Consider the following 20,615-nt stretch of genomic DNA (forward strand, 5'->3'; position numbering starts at 1 on the left):
TGAGAGTTTAAAAATGCCAGATTTATAGTTGCCTGACACTTTTAATTCTGCCCCAGCCTGTGCACTGAGTAAGGCAGAGGTTCTGAGGGGAAAAACATAGTATGTGATCGCAAAGACTATCATAATGAATACACACAAGTGGAGAGAAAACTCCCCCTGTCCCGAATACTCTGTACTGGGAACACTTGGAGCTACTGGAGCAGTGTCCACTACTGCTGCTGCAGGGACACAAGCTGGCCTTAGGAGGTATATGGATGTAGTTACTTTGTCAGGATGCAAACATTTTCCCCAAGGCGCAAAAATGAGAGAAGGAAAATGGTTATTTTCAATAGCTTATATCTCAGCAAAAGCTAAATGGAATTTCCTGGGTCAAAGAAAAGCCACTTCCCTAACCTGAGAGTATCCCCACTGCCAAATATCAATTATCTGCTGTGAAGAATGGAGGCGCTAGAGCAGTGGTTCTCAAACTTTTGTATAGGTGACCCCTTTCAAATAGCAAGCCTCTGAGTGTGACCCCCGTTATACATTAAGAACACTTTTAAATATATTTAACAACACTGTAAATGTTGGATGCAAAGCGGAGTTTGGGGTGGAGGCTGACAGCTTGCAACCCCCCACCCATGTAATAACCTCATGATCCCCTGAGGGGTCCTGACCCCCAGTTTGAGAACCCCTTCACTAGAGGTTCTCAAAGAAAATGTCACAAGAATCCTTCACAGGGAAAAGTGTTATCCAACCTAGGGGTGCTACCAGCTCCCCTATAATTAACTGAGGATTTTGCAAGATGATGATAGCCAAAGCGTAAGACACTTTGAGCCTCATCCTGCCTCACTTAAGTCAATGTTCTGTTCATTCCCTCTGAAGCATCTAGCACTGGCCACTATCAGAAGACAGAATACTGGGCTAGATGGACCCAATATGGCTGTTCTCATGTTCCTGGAGTTTTGCCATTGACTTCAATTAGGCAAGATTAAGCACTGGACTCGCCTCACCCCTTTGACCTACTCAGGGAGAAAAGGAAAAAATGAGAAGTCTGAGGGTTTGGTTCAGATGGAACAAAATTTCCTGTATAGCTGGAGGTAAAACCAAAATGAATAAATTCAATTAAATTTAAAAAAAAAGGAAAATAGAAAGCTCTACTGGTTTGTTACCTGGATAATTGAAGTTCATCACTGTGAATTGTGATAATGCCACTGGGAATTAAAACAAATGGCAAAGAGAAGCCTCATCAATTATGGGGGTGCCACTTGGAGTTACACATGCTGCATGATACATGATACATGAGCCACACAGGTGAAACATGACCGCTGCTCTTCATAGTGCCAGTCTCCCCTTCAGAAGTCTCAGTTATAGCACTGGCAGCACATTCTCTCACTTCAGTGCTTCCAGACTGCACTTTCCCTCCAAATATTAGCAGGGTAAAAGGGAAGTATGTTTTTTCTTGTACACAATGTCATGAGGAGAGGCTATGGGAACTGGGCTTATTTAGTCTGCGGAAGATGGTGGCAGATGACAGAACAAGGAGTAATGGTCTCAAGTTGCAGTGGAGGTGGTCTAGGTGGATATTAGGAAAAACTATTTCACTAGAAGGGTGGTAAAGCACTGGCAGGTGATGGAATCTCTATCCTTAGAGGTTTTTACGGCCCGGCTTGACAGAGCCCTGACTGGGATGATTTAGTTGGGGTTGGTCCGGCTTTGAGAAGGGGGTTGGACTAGATACCTCCTGAGGTCTCTTTCAACCCTAATCTTCTATGATTCTATGGTAGTACAGTCTATGGTCAGAACAGAGGACTAAGTTAGGACTACTGGGTTCTCCTCCCTGACCTGCTACTGACTTGCTGTGATATCTTGGGTTAAATCACTTAACCTCTGTGCATCTATCCCTCTCTTAAAATAGGGATAACATTGCTTGTCTACTACAGGGCTATTGTGAGACTTACATATTTGTAAAGCACTTTGTCGATACTTGATACTGGTAGGTTTTCCTATGTTCTACAGAAGAGTAAATGTATTCATGTAGACATCTTCTGCAATCCTAACATAGTACTGGCAAGGCATTGCTGAGAGGAAGCTCAATACTGGAGATACTGCTTCGGGGGGAGAAAGTCCACAGGTACACTCAGTCAATTTCTGCTTGTTACAGTTTCCTATGTCTGGATGAACTATTTATAGTTTCTCATTAAATTTATGATGGCAGCAAACAGGCTAATGTATTAAAATGTAGCAACTGCGTTACACACGTGAAAATATACCTCATCTATTTAATATCAAATATTTATAGTACAGTATCAGTCAGAGGCCTCAAATAGGATCAGGACCCCACTGTGCCGGGTGCGATACAGACACTTATGGAAACATGTTCCCTTCCTCAAATAGCTCACAATCCAAGAGAGAAAAAAAACTATTGTGAAGGGTGGGATGGGAAGAATAAAGTTACCATTAAACATACACAATTTTTAGATAAATAAACAACATTGTGCAATTCCTCTTGCAATAACTATAAACAAAATACCAGTTATTTCCCACTACCCCTCAGAGCATCATTAATTGGCAGAAATGGGACTGGAGGAGAAGCTAAAAGGCTGAGTACTGTACATAATGGGCTGCCTAAAAGAAGGTGCAGAGATGTTTGTATGACAAACTAATATGATGAAGCTGGCATCATTTGCACAGCAGGGGAGACAGGGGAGGTGTTGCGATAAGAGAGGAGAGTGAACACGCAAGGAGGGGCAGAGATGTGAAAGGCCTTGAAGGGAAGGAAAAGAAGCTTGTACTTGATGTCTTGAAATGGGGAGACAGTGGAAGGATTCAAAGGGTGGGTGGTGAGGGGGAAGTTCAGAGTCCCTGCGTGACAGGCAAGGAAGAGGATCTCAGCAGCTGCACTTTATATGGATGGGAGAGAGGCAATGTGGGTGTCAGGGAGTTAATCAAGGTGGGAGATGAGGACGCCTAGACAGAAAAAAAACAAAACAAAACACAGATTGTAAGCATTTTATGAAGGAAGCAGCAGCAAGATTTGGGCACCACCCGGATGTTGGGGCAAGAGAGTCAGAAGTGACCCTCCCCACCCCCCAACTAGGGGCCTGATTGACAGAAAGAGTAGCAGTAGCACTTATATAGATATCGTGGCAGTGGCTACTGACATTTTTACTACCCTATTATCTAGACAGTTCTGAAAGCGTTACACAAAATGGTGCCTAACATACCAGTGGCTGCTGGCGCCTTATCGACACTAGAGCTCCTACCAGTAGAACAGCATGGGTGGGAAATTTTAGGGTAAAGGTTTGGCACAGATGTAGCCTTTGGGTTACAGACAAAGCCGACAGCCCCCATATCCAGCTTGTCACAGCAAGCCTTTCTTGAAGTCAGCAGCATGGAATGAAGGGAATCTGGCATCAGCGTCTGTGTGTGCATGGTTCATGCACTCAGGGGTGGAGGGCTGACTTTAATCATACTTTCCACAAAGGGGGAGGAGAGGCAAAGCACAGTAAGCTGATGGGCGTTTTCTGTATGTTCAGAAATTCCTCCTGTTTGACTTTATCCCAGCAAGCTCTGGTTCCCCTCCAACAATATATATTGGAGGGGGAAGGGAAGAAAGAGCACACAGAGATGAAAAGTCAGACAGGGAGTCCTTCACTTTCCCAGGATTCCTTTTATATGTAACAGGCAATCCAAGGAGAACACAGGTGTCTGTCTGATGGTCTTACAAATTCCACATTCTGGGGAATTATTGGGATAGAAAATGGATCACAAGATCAGCCACATACAAACTCTATCCCTTCTGCACAGTTTAATCCAGAAAACCTACTGACTACTGTATTATCATAACCTTCTAAAGCACAAATAAAACAGTCTCAGTGCCTTCTACATAGGTGTGGGGGCTGCAGAGTCAAACACTTCAGCAAATTGAACTTGGGCTCTGTGTAGAAGTAGCCACTTGGAGGCTTTATTTTAGGAGATAGAATAAACAAAACCTAAAGCTTAAACAATACAGTCAAAGTCTAGAAAATAGCTAAATCAGAACTTGCTTTCCAAACAGATGGCCAAGCTCAGTGATCACTAGTTAAGGGGCTCTAAACCATGTGTCCACCCATGCGACTCCAGGCCCTCGAGTTGTCTTACTCCTACTACTAGGGTTGCCAACTGTCTAATCCAGGGGTGGCCAACTTGAGCTTGAGAAGGAGCCAGAATTTACCAATTTACATTGCCGAAGAGCCACAGTAACACGTCAGCAGCCCCTCATCAGTTCCCCCATACCCCAATCCCAGCACCTCCTGCCCACCAGCAGCCCCACCGATCAGCGCCTCCCCCTCCCTCCCGATCAGCTGTTTCGTGGCCTGCAGAAGGCTGGGGTGGGGGTGGAGGAGCGAGGGCACTGCAGGCTCAGGGGAGGGGGCGGGAACTTCCGGGAAGGAAGGGGTGGAGTGGGGGCAGGATCTGTGACAGAGCCAGGGGTTGAGCAGTGAGCATCCCCCCAGCTCACTGGAAAGTTGGCACCTGTAGCTCCAGCCCCGAGTCGGTGCCTATACAAGAAGCTGCATATTAACTTCTGAAGAGCTGCATGTGGCTCCAGAGGCCCCTGTTCTAATCACACAAACCCAAACACCCTTGCTCTGCCCCGCTCACACCATCCCCACTCCTTCCGTCGCTCACTCTCCCCCACCCTTACTCACTTTCACAGGGGCTCGAGCAGAGGGTTGGGGTGGGGGTGGGGGCTCTGGGCTGAGGCTGAGAGGCTCAGAGTCTGGGAGGGGGCTCCAGGCTGAGCCTAGGGCAAGGGGTTGAGGTGCAGAAGGTGTGGGGTGCAAGCTCTGGCAGGGAGTTTGGGGGATAGAGGAGGCTCAGGGCTGGGGCAGGGGATTGGGGTGTGGGAGGGGCTGTGGGCTCTGGAAGGGAGTTTGGGTGCAGGAAGGGGCTCCGGGCTGGATTGGGGTGCAGGCTCCGGGCAGAAGGCGCTTATCTCAGGCAGCTCCCAGTCAGTGGCGCAGTGGGACTAAGGCAGGCTCCCTGCCTGCCCTAGCCCAGCGCTGCTCCCAGAAGCAGCTGGCACGACCCTGCAGCCCCTGGAGGGAGAGGGCCCAGGAGGCTCCATGTGCTGCTCGTGCCCGCAAGTGCCGCCCCCACTGGCCCCAGTTCCCAGCCAATGGAAACTGCAGAGGTGGTGCTGGGGGCAGGGGCAACATGCAGAGCCACCTTCCCCCCTCCCAGGGGCCACGCAGGGACATGCCAGCCGCTTCTGTAAGCGACGTGGGGCCAGTGCAGGCAGGGAGCCTGCTTTAGCTCCGCTGCGCTGCCAGACTTTCAGCGCCAGCCACACCCTCAGAAAATACAATCCATCCAGGAAGTATTTGAATTACTTTCCCATCTGCGCTTCTCATTGGCACTCCAGCTCATCCCTCCTGGTATTTACTACAAGCAGAACTGATCTTCTCAAAGTAATGTACAGGTTGTATAAATATTCCTTTCCATTGATATGCCTTAAATAGCAGTGCCCCTCCATCTACACCAATGAGATATTTTTAGAGACGCTGCTTATCTCAGATGGCAGACAATTAGTATTTCAGGCAAAATTTCACTTGATGACAAAAAGCCAACTTAGCTGAAGCCTCTGGGGGAAAAAAACAGGCACACAAAAGCATCTTCTGAATTCTCATTGCTTTAGCTTGTCCCACATGGTAGCAAGCAGAAAAATCCTCACTGCGGCTCACTCTGAGCTGAAAAAGGTTAAATAGCACTAACTTCCAGGTAAACATGGTCAACAACTGAGATTTGGAAGGAGCCTTTCACATAATCCAGTTGGACACAGAATACCATAAGCATACACTGACATTTGGCAGGTGGTCTGGTTTAATTTAAATGGGATAGATCCATTATCCTCTTTTCTCTGCTCTGTTCATTTCCAAGTAGGGAAGAAAACAGGGAAGGGGCACTACGCTTTCATTCTGCAGCGCGCACACTCTCTGGTAACTGCAATAGGTCTCTCCAATCACATTTTACTATGCTCTCTCCAATTTGTTCTCACTTCCTTCATTACCCTCCTCATATCAGGACACTACTCCCCAAACTCAGGCCTGATCCACACTCAAAACTTAAAAATCAACCTAGCTACGTTGCTCACGGATGTGAACATTTTTGCCCCTGAGCACCACTGTTAGGTTGATCTAACCCCTGGCAGCAGACATAGCTAGGTCAACAGAAGAATCCTTCCAGTTGACTCAGCCGTCTCCTCTCAGAAAGGTAGATTAACTCCATTGATGTAAAAACCTCTTCCATTGATGTAGGAAGCGTCTGCGCTACGGGACTACAGAAATACCTCCCAATTAAACAGCTGGCTTGAAAACATCACCAATCTACACATTAACTTGCACTGCTCAGCTACCCATTCATATTAACAGTAAGCAATGATATGGTCCCTACATCTTTCATCTCAATGATTTTACACTTTCTAGGGACTCCAGGACTCACTTGAACCTGAGAAAAGCCTCAAAAAAGGTGCCAAACCTGCCCCTCTCCCATTCTGGATTCATTATTCCAATTTGCTCCTAATTTTATCTACTCCCTGCATAAAAGAGGCGTAGGTGGCAGTCTCTCCAACAAGAAACTGCAGAACTGGAATTAATTTGCAAACTAGACACCATCAAATTAGGCCTGAATAAAGACTGGGAGTGGATGGGTCACTACAGAAACTAATCTCCTCAAACTAATTTCCTGCTACTGGTACTCACACCTTCTTGTCAACTGTTTGAAATGGGCCACCATGATTACATTGCCCCCATTACCACTACAAAAGTGATTTTTCCTCCCTTAATATTCTACTGTTGGGAATAGCCCACTCCCACTTTAATTGAATTGTCTCATTAGCATTGACCCCACACACACACTTGGTAAGGCAACTCCCATCTTTTCATGTACTGAGTATATATACCTGTCTACTGTATTTTCCACTCCATGCATCTGATTAAGTGGGTTTTAGCCCACAAAAGCTTATGCCCAAATAAATTTGTTAGTCTCCAAGGTGCCACAAGTACTCCTCATTGTTTTTGCTGATACAGACTAACACAGCTACCACTCTGAAACCAGTCTCTCCACTGTTACTACAACAGCAGGCGTATAGATCATCCTGTCAGTGACCTTTAAGAAAATTATTAAGGCAGATGACACCTAAATGATACAGACTGCACCAGTCCTCATCTGTACAGACAAAGATTTCAAGTAACCTAAGGAAACATTTTCCTTAATTGACTTCACAAACCAGAACTATAAACAGCTGAAACTAGAAGGCAAAACCATGCCACAGCTGAGGCCTACAGGTACATTCACATATTCTGATATATCCTTTCATATAGCTGAGCCTTCATTTTCCTCAACTTTGTCACAAGAACTGTGATTAAGTTGGGAGGTTGTACAGATGTAAATGAGCAGAATCTGGCGCTGAAATTATAAATTAATTAATAGTTCTGCTGATTATGTGCAAGCTGTAAAAGAATCCTGCTCACACTCCCACAGCACTGCAGAGCTAACTCAGCTAACAGGAATACTAAGTGACAAGTCCTGTCTTATTACTAAAGCAAGCAAATCTGATTGAATAATATACAAGGCGCAAATCAGTTGAGCATAAGAATAGCCATGGTGGGTCAGATCAACCATCTATCTAGCCCAGAATCCCATTTCAGAGAGTGGCCAGTGTGACACACTTCAGAGGAAATTAAAAGAACAGGGCAATTTTGACTGATCCATCCCCTGTCATCCAGTCCCAGCTTCTAGAAGTCAGAGGTTTAGGGACACCTGGAGCATGGGGTTGCATCCCTCTCCATCTTGGCTAATAGCCACTGATGGACCAATCTATCCTCCAGGAACTTATCTAACTCTTTTTTTAACCCAGTTATACTTTTGGTCTTCACAACATCCCATAGCAACAAGTTCAAGAGGTTGACTGTGCAATGTGTGAAGAAATACTTCCTTTTGTTTTAAACCTGCTGCCTGCTAATTTCATCAGGTGACCCCTAGTTCGTGTGTCATGTAGAGAGGTAAATAACACTTCCCTATTCACTTTCTCCACATCAGGATTTTAGAGACCTCTATCATATCCCCCCCGTCATATCTTTTCTAAGCTGAACAGTCCCACTCTCTTTAATTTCTCTTCCTATGGAAGCTGTTCCATCCCCTTAATCATTTTCGTTGCCTTTTTCCAATTCTAATTTTTAAGATGGAGTGATCAGAACCATACATAGCATTCCAGAGGTGGATGTACCATGGATTTATATAGCAGCACTTTAATATTTTCTGTTTTATTATCTATCCCTTTTCTAATGGAGCTTAACAGTCTGTTAAGCTTTTTTGACAGGTGCTGCATATTGAGCAGATGTTTTCTGAGAACTATCCACAATGCCTCCAAGATCTCTTTTTGGAGCTAGATCAAGCTTTTCCTACACAGGCAATTTTCAGAATAGAATTTGGCTTTAATTAAGATTAGGGGTGATCTGAAATACCATTACACCTGTTTAATCAAAAGCAGATGATGTTGCTGTTGTCAAGGGCTCTGTGTGGTGCCGTTTCCAGGCCGTATCCATCAGATTACCAGCCTGAACTGAAGTCAGCAAGGGCAGAATTAAAATCCTCAACATCATTCCCATTGGGTTATATTGTCAGGCTCCACCCATTTGTATTTTCTTTTAAAGCAGGAAAAAAAAATCACAAACAGTTCTAGAAAGAAGAAAAGTCATAATTCATACATAAATAAAAGGGATATGTTGGAAGTTAGATATTTACATTCACCCTGACTTGTCTTATTATAAGGCACCTGTAAGTTCTTCTTTGCATTAGGAGTACATGGCAACACCCAACCTAGGCACAGTCTAAAGGATGTTTTGATAGGAAACAGATTATTGGACATAGTACATAAGAAGTAAAAAGTAAAGGAGGTTCGAGTATTGAGGAATGTGTAGCTGTTGAATTTAATGCAACATGTGAAAGACCTGGGACAAACTGGAGGAATTACACCGTTCCACAGACCCTGTTACATTCTCCCATTGCCATTACAGTTCTTTAGCATGCCTAATTCAGCAAAACACTTGCTTAACCTTATGCACCTGCTTTAGTCCCACTGGCTTCAATGAGACTTACACATGCGTATTAAATGCTTTGATGAACTGGGGCCATAATACTATATGAGTAGCTAACCAACTGGCTTTCTATCAGCATACATTTTCTTCCACATCGGGTATATCAGATTCATCAATGTCATCTGCACTTTGAGCATGACAATGTTTAAATTCAAGCTCAATTCATATAGTATTACAATTTTTGAACTGTGTCTGCAGATCTCTAATCTCTTAATATGGGAATGAGAGAGTAACATTCTAAGGCCCTTGGGAATTCCATAAAGTCTTGCAACATTACAATGTTTGGTTTACTCAAAAAGTCTGCCAGGCAGAAAAACACCCAATAAATGTCTCCTCCTTTTAGAAGATGAGACAGATTATAAAGGTGACCTTCCATTACAGATTTCTAAACTTTTTCAGTTGCCCTATTATTCTGAATCTCCTAATTCACAGGGTTTGCATTCACTGGGCAACATTTGTATAGGGCATTGAAAATTATCTGTTGTATACATGCTGATTATTATTACGACCTTGATAAACACAATGGGTGCAAAGGTGAATCACATGTGGTCTCTAAAGAGAAAATAATATTCTAACACAAAATGACAAACAAAGAAACAGTTAAGCAGAAAAAACAATAAACCACTCCCTGTTAACCTTCACTGCTTCTAGAAAACAAAACAAAAGAGTGGTCTGCATTGCCATCCAAATTCTTAGCGAGACATATAACTTCTGGCAGGCGGATCCGTAGGCATTTCTTCCCCTCCCAGTACACAGAAGCAGCAATTCTGAACTGTTTGCGAGGTGCTTGGAACAGAAGACAACCTGCTATCGAAGACTGGAGATAGCAGACAGAACGAGGTTTTTCTGTCTCTAAGGGCTTGTCTACACTGGCAATTAACAGCACTGCAACTTTCTCGCTCAGGGGGGTGAAAAAACACCCCCCTGAGTGCAGCAAGTTGCAGCTCTGTAAAGCGCCAGTGTAGACAAGGCACCAGCACTGGGAGCTATGCCCCTCATTGAAGTGGTTTTTTTTAGAGCTCTCTCCCAGTGCTGCGACCACACAAGGCATGTTAAAGCACTGCCACGGCAGTGCTTTAGCGTTGCCAGTGTAGATTAGCCATGATTTATAGGATTCTATGGAAAGTCTCTAATAACCTTTAATACCTCTGACTGTACAATAATCTTTTGTTTTTTACAACTGCATTGTTGGTCACAGCAACAATTGCTACAACTAGAAATTTCAACTGCAGAAATATAGCTTGTAATGTCCACTGTTTAGTGTTTTAAATATATATCAGTTACTGTTATTTTAAACAGAAAGTTGATCTGTAATTTGTGAAATTGCTTATTTTAGTTATGAAAATTAACAAACACATCTGACTGTTGAAAGTTACTTCTCTGAGTAAACACTGACTCAGTGCAGAATGTACAATACAAGATTAATTAGTAACCATTAGCAAGTTTAAAAAAACCCAACTCATTGCACTACACAGAGAAATATTTCAAAATGGAAAAGAATTTCCCCCTATTTCTGTGGTTTGCAGCTATTTTATTACAATTAAATTTAACTTCTTAGGAGGTTAAACAGACCAGGGTCTCACTAAAGTCAGGTAAAGCCTTGGGACACTTGCTGCTTTCAAGCTCCGTTACGTTTGTTTAGATAACTCTGCTCTTTTTACCTAAATGGCCAAATACACTTAGGGGCAGATCTTCAGCTGGTGCAAAGTGTGATAGCTCCATAAAAGTGAAACAAAGGCCTTCCTGAACTCTCAACATCTCTCCAACTGTTCAGCTGTTACAAACATACATTATTGTAAAACAACAGATCTATACCCAGTGTTGCCCTTTATAAGGGTGAAGCCTTGGGCTACATGCAAGAATACTGTTGCTAAATGAAGACACTCAAATACCTTTGGTAAATTGGTGACAGAAAGGTCTCATCCACACTATGGCCGAAATAATTTTATAACCAGTTAGAGGCAAGGTCTCTTTAATCAGCTGCAATTTGCAATATTCAGCATGCATCCAAAGAGCAGGTTGTCTGCCATCATAATTGTGTTTGTGTGTTCACTCCTAGCATTCTGTCTGTCTTCCTAGGAAAATCTTTTGCAGTGCCTCGGCAGCAACTGCCCATGCCAAAAACTATGCAGGCTTTTTTTCCAGACAACCTCCACTTTCTGCCTAAGTTTAGGGGATTTCTTAGGCAAAACCCATAATTCGTTTGCCACAGAAGTCAGTGTCTAGGTCTTCCAGTCATCGCAAGCTGCTGCTTTTTCCACCTCCTTGATTTTAGTGCCTAGAAGCCAAGCAGGGCAGAAAGCAGCACCCCAGCTGCATCCCAAGATGCCATCTGAGCAGAGGCAAGTACTAAAGTTTGTGTTCATACATTGCTGAATTGAACTACAGGGAGGGCAGAAAATGAACCAGACTGAGCTCTATCTGCTGGTGGGCCAGTGTTGTGAAGTCCAAACTGATAGTGACCAGCCAAGTGCATTTTATGAATGGGTGTGTGAAATGAGCAGCTGTCTCACAGAAGAAAAACTACCTATGACAGCTGTCCTTGGTGACCGTGTTCCCAAGCACTCTAGAGACCAGCACTCTCTGGCAGATGATTTTGGTATGGGGAAGACCACAGTGAGACAGTGTGTATAAACTGAGTGATCAAGGTAACTAATGCCCCCGAAATAATGGAGGGCAGCCTTGGAAGAATACAGAAGCTTTTTTTTGCCACCAGAACATGATACACGTGACATAATTACAACAAAGACTGCTGGAGTTCTGTCCACCAGTAGCTTCTGTCTTAACACAAACTTTGTCAGTGTTTTCATATGAACACCAAACTTTGCTGTCTCAGCATGTCTGTGTCAGTACATTCTGGAAAATCTGGGAAGCTATCCCACACTGCCTCAACAAAGGAAAGAGTGCCCAGAGGACATAGCCAATGCATTCCGGAATGTCCTACAGCAGACAGAACCAGGAGGATCAATCAATCCAGTTACTGAGGCACAATGAGGATGGTCCCAACACTCCATAACATGAGTGTTATACTTTGTTACACAAAGACAACCACATATGAACCCAGACCACTGGAAAGGGTGAGACAAGGTTAGCTGCCATGGTTACTATCACCATACTAACTATGTGACTGGACACAAATCATGTTTAGAGCCTACCATGTCATTAATTGGTTACAAACAGTTAAAAACCACAGCATGGACAGGGCTTCAAGAAAAGAAGACTAACCAGGTAAGGGGCAATGCAACAAAGCACTTTGCTTGACTTCAGTCTGCATGTCCTGGTTTGTTGTAGAATGCAGATACACTACATTGTGAAGAACGTCCAGTCCCAAATTACTGTACACAAATAGTAATTCTGCATAGCCTCAAACACAGGTTTCCAAACATGAAATTAACATAATTTGAGTAAGGCACAAGGTGGGTGAGGTAATATCTTTAATTGGACCAACTTCTGTTGGTAAGCGAGATAAGTTTACAGAGAGCTGTTCTTTAGGTGATTTGAGTGAGTGAAGCCATGTTATAAACTGGTTTCACTGCAACTACATTTCAGCTGTATATAAATATGGTTTTAACTGTGATTGTCTGCCACGTGAAAACGGGATCTCAGAGTGCCAATCTCACTGCTCACACCAGCATGGAAATTTTCCTCAAGGTAGTAAATTTTGCTGCCATCTACTGAGAGGGGATATTAAAGCAAGTGCCTCTGCTTCTTTCTCTTCAGTGACATACTGGAATTTCTATCCCAGACATCAGGCTATCCTAAAGGAGTCATTGGCTGTTTTGAAAAGTGCCAATCATCTTCTCATTCTTCCAAATGGGGAGGCAAGGTGCACTAGGTTTTCAAAATTTTCCATGCTATGACCACATGTTACAACAGAACAAAAAAAAAAAAATTCAGAACCTCCCATCTAGACATAAAAGAGCAGGATATGGTTGTGACCTCTCTGGACCAGTTCACAATTCCCAGGTTGAGAAACCATGAATAGACTGGAACTCACAAGACTTGGGTTCTATCCCTGGCTCTGCTATGGACCTACTGAGTGACCCAGACTTCACCTGTTTCCCATCTCCACTGTGCACAATAGCGCTTATGCTGGCGTAATTCATGTCACTTGGGCGGTGGAATATTCACACCACTGAGTAACATAAGTTTTGCAGACATAAGTGGTAGTGTAAACATAGCCTTACTCTGCACAGGCGATCACAAAAACAGAGCTGTACCCAAGTATCTAACACTGAGGGGGGGGAATAGCCAAACACTAGATGTGAGAACAATCCACTCTCTCCAGATTGCTCTGGTGCTGTGCTTACCTCTAGACACACTGCTTGCCCCATCAATCCGAGAACTTTACTGAGTCAGTCCAAAGACACTAAAAACTAAAAGCATTTGTCATCTATCTGTAGTGATGGAGGGAGTTGCCCACCCCCAACCAACTATAATAGCGCAACACTGTCCATACCAGTTCCCAGGTTCATTTTCTTTTTGCAAACTCATAAAAATACAAAGTAACTGCAGTCACATTACTGGAGAGAAGATTCAAATAATTAAACATGATGCACTCTTTCTGCAGACTAGTCAGATACTTTCCTTAAATTACTGTTATTTACAAATAATCATATCCACTTATATGGGATTACGACTAGGGCCCTAACAAATTCATGACCATGAAAAATGTGTCACGGACCATGAAATCTGGTTTCCCCCCATGAAATCTGGTCTTTTGTGCGCTTTTACCCTATACCGGGATAGTCTATTATTTTTTGTCAAGGTCCAAATTTCTTGGCCAAGGTATAGTCAAGGTCCAGACTCCAGAGAAAATAATTACAAAAATAAATAATAAGTAGTAAATAAAAAGATTTTGGGGTCCACTCAAAAGCATCAGGTAGTCCGGATTTAGCCCATGCTCCGCCTATTGACTACCCCTGCCTTATACGATACAGATTTCACGGGGAGATCAGTGTCTCTCAAATTGGGGGCCCTGACCCAAAAGGGGGCTGCAGGGGGTCACAAGATTATTTTAGGAGGGTTGCAGTATTGCCACCCTTACTTCTGCCCTGCCTTCAGAGCTGGGCAACCAGAAAGTGGCGGCTGTTAGCCGGGCACCCAGTTCTGAAGGCAGTGCCCTGCCAGCAGCAACGCAGAAGTAAGGGTGGCAATACCATACCATGCCATCCTTCTGCGCTGCTGCTGGTAGCAGCTCTGCCTTCAGAGCTAGGCTCCCAGACAGCAGCAGCTGCTCTCCAGGTACCCAGCTCTGAAGGCAGCACTGCTGGCAGCAGCAGTGCAGAAGTAAAAGTGGCAGTACTGCAAAAAAAAAAAAAAATCCAATGCTTTTATGGGTCAGGACCCCTACAATTACAACACAGTGAAATTTCAGATTTAAATAGCTGAAATCATTAAATTTACAATTTTTAAAATCCTATGACCATGTAATTGACCAAACTGGACTGTGAAGCGGGCAGCATTGTGCAGCAATTAGGGCACTGAACTGGGAGCCAGGACCATGGATCCTATTCTCAGCTCTGACACTAACCTGTTGTGTAAAACTTGGACAAGGCGTGCCTCAGTTTCCCCATCTATAAAATAGGGCTAATGATACCAACCTTCCTTTGTACAGCGCTTTGAGATCTGTGTATGCAAATTGCTAAATAAGAGCAAAGTATTATTATTCCAATATAGTTTAAGACCCTTCCAGAAAAGCGCATTTTGTCACCAAGGCACACAATGGGAGCCATATAATTATCTAAAATAGATACACACACAGACTCTCTCTCTCTCTTTAGGATAATAAGGAGTAAAACAAAGTTTTTAAAATTACATGCCATTACCACTTTTGTTACAGCAAAGGCAAAATCAGCTTCTTTCTTCTGCACTCAGCCACACCCATCTCTTAATCATCCCTCTAGATGATTTTATTAACCTGCTATCTAAGACTCACACTACCCTCCTGAAGAACAGGTCCTCTTGGGGACTTCACTTTGTTTTAATTACAACAATTTAGGGTGTTACAATATAAACAGAATAATAATGCAATTTGTAACATTTTGGAGTGAAATTTTTTGCTGATTATCTGAGGAACATACCATGAGGTTTTGTTTGTTTATTTTTTAATTCTACACTGGAATTTTAAAGAATTAACCAAAGCTTTCTCAATTTAGGAAATGCTAGACTGGCAATTTTGCCCTTTGCCTTCAGCTCCATACCACTCAGAGAGTTGAATGGTCTGAGGAACAATATCTTTCATCTACAGAAGTTCACTCTCAGCTTTCATGTCTATTACCCAGGAGCACCTATTTCTAAAGCAGCACAAACCTCAATAAAAGAACCCATTATCTTGACACAAAACACTTATTTTGTGAGTAAACGTTGGTAGAACTATCAAATGGGACATACTGGCTGGCTCTCAGAGGCTGGTGACTTCTCGCAGCAGTCTGGGTTAGGCTCTCACACCGTATGTTCCCCACCTGCCCGGGGCGACTGGGGCGGGTGAAGTTACGCACCCCCAGGGGCTCGCTCGGTGTAAGGGTTACACACACACACACACACAAACTCCTCAGTATACCCGCTTATTCCCTCGCCTTAAAACACAGGAAGTGAAACTTAGTCGCTAGGTCCCTCCTCTCCATTCAGCCCTCCCCAGGACCACTAGCGACGGGCCTGGAAGAAGCGCTGCTCTCGTCACACCCGACAGGGCCGGGCGGCGGGGCTCTGCGGGCGGACGCCCCTCGTCTCACCTGTGGGGTCGGGGTCGGGATCGGGGTCGGGCCCGCCCGCGCGGGAAGCAGGCGCTGGCCCGTCAGGAGCGAGGGTCTCCCGGACAGCGTGTCACGGCCAGCTCCCCATCGGAGCCTGCGCCCGCCGCGCTCAGGAGCATGCGGAGAGAGGGCGGGGAAGCCGCTGCCCTCACTCCGCCCGCCGCCGCGCTGGGCGGGACCGAGCAGGGGCCGCCCGGAAATGGGGGGGGGGGGCCTGTGGAGCCAAACCACGTCCCCGCCAGCGCAGCACCGGCACGGGGGTGCTTCCCTTACCCGCCGAGTCTAGCCCAGGCCGGCCGGCCCCGGGCAGTGCCGAGGCGCTGCTGGTATTTTAACCCGCGCTGGCATGGTACATGGCAGGAGTCAGGCGTGATATGGAAATACCTGCCTGAGACCCACCCATCCAGCGCCTCACACCTTCCTACTCTGGCTAGAGCCTGCCAAAAGATGGATCCCCTGCCAGACCCCCTGCCCTCCACCCTGCCCGGTTAGCGCCTGCCGCCTTAGCAGCAAATGAAGAGTTTGTTTACACTGGACATGCTAAATACAAATTGGGCCATAGGGGCTCTTCCAAAAAGTTTACTTCAGTTCATGAAAATAACCTCCACTGACCAAACATCCTCATCCTAAACTGGGCTACATTTTACACATCTTACATTGTAAAAATGATAAACAAATACACCTCTACCTCGATAGAACGCTGTCCTCGGGAGCCAAAAAATCTAACCGCATTATAGGTGAAACCGCATTACATTGAACTTGCTTTGATCCACCAGAGTGCGCGGCCCCGCCCCCCCGGAGCACTGCTTTACTGAGTTATATCCAAATTCGTGTTATATCGGGTCGCATTATATCAAGGTAGCGGTGTAGTATATTTTTCAGTTCACCTCATACAAGGACTATAGTGTAATCACTTTATCCTGTAAGTACAATTTACAAATTTAGTAGTTTTTTTTGTTTGTTACAGAACTGCACTCAAAAACAAAACAATGTAAAACTTTAAAGCCTACAAGTCCACTCAGTCCTACTTCTTATTCAGCGAAGCACAAAGACAAACAAATTGTTTACATTTACGGGAGATAATTCTGCCCGCTTATTTACAATGTCACCTGAAAGTGAGAAGCATTTGCATGGCACTTTTGTAGCCAGCACTGCAAGGTACCTACATGCCAGATATACTAAACATTCATATGCCCCTTCATGCTTCAGCCACCATTCCAGAGGACATGCTTCCATGCAGATGAAAAAATAATGCATTAATTAAATTTGTGACTGAACTCCTTAGGGGAGAACTGTGTGTGTCCTGCTCTGTGTTTTACTTGCATTCTGCCATATATTTCAAGGTATAGCAGTCTCGGATGATGACCCAGCACATTATTAATTTTAAGAACACTTTCACTGCAGATTTGACAAAACATAAAGAAGGTACCAATGTGAGATTTCTAAAGATAGCTACATCATTGGACCCAAGGTTTAAGAATCTGAAATGCCTTCCAAAATCTGAGAGGGATGAAGTGTGGAGCATGCTTTCAGAAGTCTTAAAAGAGCAACACTCTGATGTGGAAATATAGAACCCGAACCACCAGGGCCGTCTTTAGGCCAATTCCACCAATTCCCCCGAATCAGGCCCCGCGCCTAAGAGGGCCCTGCGCCGAGTGGCAGGGCCGCCCAGAGTGGGGGGCAAGTGGCAGAGAATCCTTTCCCTGGCTAGAGGCGCCTTTTTAATTTTTACTCACCCGACGGCGCTCTGTGTCTTTGGCGGCAGGTCCTTCAGTGCCACCGAAGACCCGGAGCGAGTGAAGGACCTGCCGCCAAAGACTAGGAGCACGGCCCAGTGAGTACAAGCCCCATGTGTTTTTTTTTTGTTTTTGTTTTTTTTTTAAGTCAACCCTGCCGGGGCCCCGTCAAAACTATTTTAATCGGGCCCCACACTTCCTAAAGCCGGCCCTGCAAACCACCAAAAAATAAAATCAACCTTCTGCTGGTGGCATCGGACTCAGATGATGAAAATGAACGTGCTTCGGTCTGCACTGCCTTGGACCGTTATCGAGCAGGACCTGTTATCAGCATGGACGCATGTCCTCTGGAATGGTGGTTGAAGCACGAAGGGACATATGAATCTTCAGTGCATCTGGCATATAAATATCTTGCGATGCCAGCTACAACAGTGCCATGTGAACCCTTGTTCTCACTTTCAAGTGATATTGTAAACAAGAAGCAGGCAGCATTATCTCCTGCAAATGTAAACAAACTTGTTTGTCTGAGCAATTGGCTGAACAAGGAGGAGGACTGAATGGAGCTGTAGGCACTAAAGTTTTACATTGTTTAATTTTTGAGTGCAGTTATTTTTTTGTACATAATTTTACGTTTTACATTTGTAAATTCAACTTTCATGATAAAGAGATTGCACAATACTTGTATTAGATTAATTGAAAAATACTATTTCTTTTGTTTCTTTTTTACAGTGCAAATATTTGTAATAAAAAATCATAATATAAAGTGAGCACTGTACACTTTGTATTGTGCTGTAATTGAAATAAATATATTTGAAAATGTAGAAAACAAAAATATTTAAATAAATGGTATTATATTATTAACAGTGCAATTAACCATGCGATTAATCGCGATTACATTTTTGTAATCACTTGACAGCCCTAGTTTCCAGTAAATTTCTTTTCTGTTCTGCAATGATCATACAGTACAGAGTTTATATATGAGAAGAGGGGTGAAAGTAACTTACAGGACTTACCGGTACTGCTGGAGTCCTGAGGGGGGCGTGGCCTCATCCAGAAGAGGCGTGGCCTCTCAGGATTTAAAGGCCCTGGGGCACCGGCTGTGGCTGGGAGCCCCAGGGCCTTGAAATCAACCCAGGGCTCCCAGCTGCAGAGGTGGGTGCGAGCTCCCAGGGCTCAGGGGCAAATTAAAGGGCCCGGGGCTTTGGCCGCCGCAGAACTCCGGGCCCTTTAAATCCCGGGCCAGGCCTGGCAGCTGCTATCCGGGGTGGGGATTTAAAGGGCTCGGGGCTCCCGGCAGCCGCGGGAGCTCCGGGCCTTTTGAATCCCTGCCTGAGCCCAGCTGCTGAGCTGCCGCTGCGGGGAGCCCCGAGCCTTGCCGGGCTGGGGCCGGGATTTAAATGGCCCGGAGCTCCCGCTGCTGCCGGGAGCCCTGAGCCCTTTAAATCCCAGCCCCAGCCCAGGCGCTGAGCTGCAGGGGGGATTTAAAGGGCTCTGGGCTCCCTGCAGCCATGGGAGCTCCAAGCCCTTTAAATCCCAGCCCCAGCCTGGGCGCAGTGGCGGGGAGCCCAGAGCCCTTTAAATCCCCACCGCAGAAGCCGGTGCGGTCCGGCACGGCCTACTATCTCTTGCCGGTATGCCAGACCGGACCAGCTTACTTTCACCTCTGTATGAAGACCTTGAGAACAGAAGCCCGGATAAAAGGGGAGGTGCTGACCGTGCTTCTTTTGCTTAGTTTGTTTAAAAGGAGAAAAAGGGTAATTTTTTAAATTTTCTTCTCACAGAACTGCACAAAGAACTACACAAACTGGCTGCCTGTAGATGATGTTGCTGTACCTGCCGTAATCTAGCCTCCATAGCCACCATCAGGCTGTTTTTCATACCGGTCTTGGCACTTCACTCATTTTGCATACATAAGAGACAAGCAGTGAAGCAGCCTCACTGGTCCAGCAGATACCATACAGGACTGGGAGTCAGGAGACTTGGATTCTATTCCCAGATCTGATACTGACCTACAGTGTGATCTCACATGAGTCACTTCACCTCTCTATACCTCTGGTTTTCCCTCCATCCCTTTGTATTGTCTATTAGACTGTAAACTCTTTGGGATAGGACCAGTTTCCCATTCTGCATTTACAGAGCATCTAGCACAATGGGGACTGACTGTGAATTGGGACTGATGACACAACTATAATATAAACAACATAAGCTTATTTATTAGAAAAGCCTCTGTTGGGGAGTGCTCTCATTCTTAAGTGTACAGACAAAATTTCTAAGGAGATGAAAAATATAGTTTTACCTCTTCTCAACCAGTGATTCGTTACCGGGCATGAATCATCAGCAGGATAAACTCATGGTAAGCCCCCTGAGCCAAATCAAGCTTTAGTGTAACTTCACTGAAGTCAACGGGAGGAATCATCCCTTTACATTTAGGTGGCCATCAGCTGTGGAGCAATAGGGATCTTCACTCACCTCCCCAGTATGTTACATACACACTCAGATGTGAAGTGCACATAAATCTTAGGGGGCGGGAAGGCAATGATATCTTCAAGTTCCACCCACAAACCAAGCTCCACCTACTTGAGATGCCACATTCAAATGTATTTTGAACATTGTAATCGATTGTACATTCTGCTGAGCTCCTCAGGCACAATGCTCCCCTAAGGAGCTTCGATGCCCTGCTAGGCCCTGTTAGGCACTGGGGCTTGAGTCCTTCTTGATTAGGGGAAAAAATAAGCAGTGGTAACTTCCAAGGACCTGAAGAGGTCTGTGTAAGCTTGAAAGTGTCTCTCTTTCACCAACAGAAGTTGTTCCAATAAGAGATATTACCTCATCAACCTTGCGTCTCTAATAGCCTGGGACCAACATGGCAACAACACATCTCTGCAAAGCACCACACACTCATTTTGCTCAAGTGAGCTGTCACGCATAGTAGATTGTGCACATCTTCATAGTATATATTATACCTCTTTTCCTCCATGATTTGATCAGCAGTGAAACAGTTA

General features: G+C 44.9%; 1 protein-coding gene across 2 annotated transcripts in view; it reads right to left on the bottom strand.

Annotated features, from left to right (window-relative positions):
- The window catches only part of MYO1C (myosin IC), a 109,672-nt gene extending 93,668 nt beyond the window's left edge, over window positions 1-16,004 (bottom strand). Inside the window, exon 1 of one of the 2 annotated variants that reach the window (XM_054008016.1) lies at window positions 15,857-16,004. The gene's annotated coding sequence lies outside the window, so the exon portion shown is untranslated. The remainder of the gene's footprint in view (window positions 1-15,856) is intronic. The other variant, XM_054008015.1, reaches the window with a different exon arrangement.
- Window positions 16,005-20,615: the final 4,611 nt, after the last annotated feature.

The sequence above is a fragment of the Malaclemys terrapin genome, chromosome 18 (assembly GCF_027887155.1).
Source record: "Malaclemys terrapin pileata isolate rMalTer1 chromosome 18, rMalTer1.hap1, whole genome shotgun sequence".
NCBI lineage: Eukaryota > Metazoa > Chordata > Testudines > Emydidae > Malaclemys > Malaclemys terrapin.